Source organism: Microtus ochrogaster, chromosome 17, assembly GCF_000317375.1.
Source record: "Microtus ochrogaster isolate Prairie Vole_2 chromosome 17, MicOch1.0, whole genome shotgun sequence".
NCBI lineage: Eukaryota > Metazoa > Chordata > Mammalia > Rodentia > Cricetidae > Microtus > Microtus ochrogaster.
Window position 1 is genome coordinate 1,899,281 of NC_022019.1, and position 3,444 is coordinate 1,902,724.

General features: G+C 47.6%; 1 protein-coding gene across 3 annotated transcripts in view; it reads right to left on the minus strand.

The window, feature by feature from the left end:
• Samd4a (sterile alpha motif domain containing 4A) overlaps nucleotides 1-3,444 on the minus strand; it is a 216,218-nt gene that overhangs the window by 26,851 nt on the left and 185,923 nt on the right. The window lies entirely within an intron of this gene.

A 3,444-nucleotide genomic window follows, 5' to 3' on the forward strand; every position in this document is an offset into this window, starting at 1 on the left:
AATAGAGTGAGGAAAACACCTGATGTCAACTATCAACCTCTGCCCCAGCGTGCACACACACACACACACACACACACACACACACACACACACACACGGCTTGAGTACATACCCATGCATACACCACAAACATTGGCTACTTTATGCAAACATTTCTATATTCTGAACATTACTTATTAGAAGAAGAAATGAAAGTGGGTTCTGGTAGGGATGACGGAATTTGGACAAGTCCAGGTGGCTTGGGTACTGGCTGGGGTCATCCTGGTGTGAAGGGTATGATGGTTCCTTGTCACCATGTAGCTCCCAGTGCTTATCAGTTCGATTGGTTCTCTCCGGGACCTAGGAAGGACACTGCCTACCAGGGCCCTGACCACAGCGAAGCACTTACAGTCGTGAGAGCCCAGATGAACAAGAATGTGATTTAAAAAGCTTGACACACAAAAGCCCAAAGCATTTCTAAAGTCCTCTTGTGCAGGAAAATGGCTTGATGGTATTTAATGAACGCAGACTTGAGGAACAAGAGCACTTCTGACCCCAACCTCTCCAGTCGGTGGACCGGACAAAGGAAAGCTGATGGACACAGGCGTGGGGTGCTCCTCAGCTCTGAAAGGCAGCAGACATTGGCAAGCCAAACTCTTTCACTGGGGGAAGGCCGCTCTTTGGGTGGACTGTGTGTGTAGAAGTGAAGTGAGAATTGCCATTTGGCCTAGTTGCCACAAGTTTTACTTATGGAAGGAAGTGATATTCTAATTAGCTACTAGAAATATCCTAACCCTGCTCAGAGCCATGTATAGTCTAAATTGAAGAGAAAGTCTACCTGTCTCTGCTCCTCAACGCTTAGATTTCGGAAATGTGGCTCTGTAAAGGGGAATCAGGTGGGGCAAGCCAGGGGTCACATATGATCTTGCCACGATGCCCCCAGTGGCCAGTGTCACCCAGGTTAGCAAATGTGTCTGAGACACTGTCAATTGCCAAAGAGCTCTTTCTGGCTTGTATCACATGATTCTGGACTTCATGGCATACGTGGGAGCTTTTGGTTACACTCAGAGCTAAACTGATGCAGATACACCCTAACTTTAGCTCCTATGTTCATCTTCTGCAGGGGCGGGGAAACAACCATAGCAAGAAATGAAACCATGGAGATGGCTCAGTTGGTAAAGTGCTGGTTTTGTAAGCTAAAGACCTGTGTGCAATCCCCAGAACTTACATTAAAAAATAAAATTGATTACTAATTTTCTGCTAAATCACCATACTCATTTCCATAGCGGTTGATGAAGAAAATGTGGTACATTTACACAATGGAGCACTACTCGGCGGTAAAAAACAATGACATCTTTAAACTTGTAGGCAAATGGATGGAATTAGAAAAAAAAAAAAAAAACATCCTGAGTGAGGTAACCCAGACCCAGAAGTCTGGTACTCAAAAGTGGGTACCAGACATAAAACAATGACCAGTCTACAGTTCCACAACCTCAGAGCATCTAGAACCCTCTTGCAGAAGCAGATGGAAGCAGATGCAGAGATCCACTACTAACCACTGGGCCAAGCTCCCGGAGCACAATCCAAGTGAGGGAGGAGCAATTATATGAACAAGGGGTCAAGACCATGATGGGGAACCATAAAAACAGCTGCCCTGATCTAGTGGGAGATCATTGACTCTGGACTAACTGGGGAACCTGCACAGAACCGAATAGGCCCCCTAAAAACAGCTGTCAGTGGTGTGACCTGGGCAGTATATAGGGCCGCTGGCGTGGGACCAGGATCTAATGTGTGAATTGACTTTGTGGAGCCCATTCTCTATGGAGAGTCATCTCACTCAGCCTAGGCAAGGCGGGGATGGGGTGGGGGGAGAGGCTTGGTCCTCCCTTGATGAGGTCATGGGACAGACCTAGGTGGCTTCCCTAGGGGAGGCCTTACCCTCTCTTTTGAGGTCATGGGGTTTGGGGTGGAGGTGGGGGAAAGTTGGGGGAGAGGGAGAAGAGGTGGGAGGGAGAACTGGGATTGATATGTTAAAAAAAAGTATGGGGACAGACACAAAGGACAGCCTTGAGGGGCCATCGGGAATTACAGAGAATCAGCTGGAGAGATGGCTCAGTGGTTAAATACAGTAAAATGGCTTCTTTATTAAAAAAAAAAAGCCAGGTGTGGTAGTGTGTGCTCGTGATCCCAGACCTGAGGTGACAGGGACAGAAGCCAGGTGTGGTAGTGCATGCCTGTGATCACAGACCTGAGGCGACAGAGACAGGTGGGTCCTTATGGCTCACTGGCCAGCTAGCCTAGCCTATTCCATGAGTTGTAGACAGTGACAGACCCTGTCTCAATAAACTGTGACCATCAGGTTACATTCCTGATCTCAGCTGAGTGTCCACAGTGAGCAGCAAGCCAGGAGGCAGTCTGAAGGGAACCCGATCTAGTGTTCTCCTTTAGCTGTGGGAATTAATTTTCCACATTGACAAGTCTCTATTGATCCTTCATGCCTCAAATGTAATCCTACATTATAAATACAAAGGCAAAATGAAGCTGTTCAATGACCCTGCCTTAAAGCTTCCCAGCAAGGACTTGTCTGAAGGCAGGTGACAGGAAGTCAGGCTCGTCGGGTGGCACTTCTGAGGAGATATTTCAGGGGACAAATGGGAGGGAAATTATAGTAACATCAGCCTAGCGCTGGCTTATAAGGCCTTGGAAGGGTGCTTGTTTGGCGCCTTTCCTGAGCATGGTTAAAACCATGTATAAACCATCTGAAAGAGAGCTTGGGGGCAGCCACAGTGCTCCCAGAGTGCTCCTGGAATGTCCCTGGCCCCATCCTTCCCTCCAGGTGGTGATAATTTGAAGGTTTCCTGTTTCTACCTAAATCTGTACCCTCTCTTCCTCCATCCACCAGCCAGCAGCTGAGCTCGCCAGCAGCAAGGAACTGTGCTACGTGGGAATATAAAGGCAAGTCCTCATCCCTACCCTGAGAGACTTGACATTCCCAAGACTTCGATGGCAAGATAGCATGTGGACAGGAGCTCGGGGACAGAATGGGTGATGCGTGATTAATGAAAGCTCAGATAGAGAAATTGGGGTTCAACCTGAAGACCAGAGAAGCAAAACAACCAGCCACTGGCTCTTACCTCTACCTCAGTCAGAAATGGTGACTCTACCTCAGTCAGAATGAGACTGAGACCGAGAGCCGTCTCCTCCTGTTTTATAATCCTCTCTAGTTGCGGGATTAAGGGCGTGCACCACCACACTTCTATGGCAAACTAGTGTGGCTCCTAGGATTAAAGGTGTGTGTTACCATATCCTGGTCTGTAAGGTTGGCCAGTGTGACTGCTTTACTTTTCTGATCATCAGGCAAGCTTTATTTATTAACATACAAATGAAATACCACTACAAATGGGCTTGCTGGTTTTCGAGTTCACAATCTCTCTTCTCTCTCTCTCTCTCTCTCTCTCTCTCTCT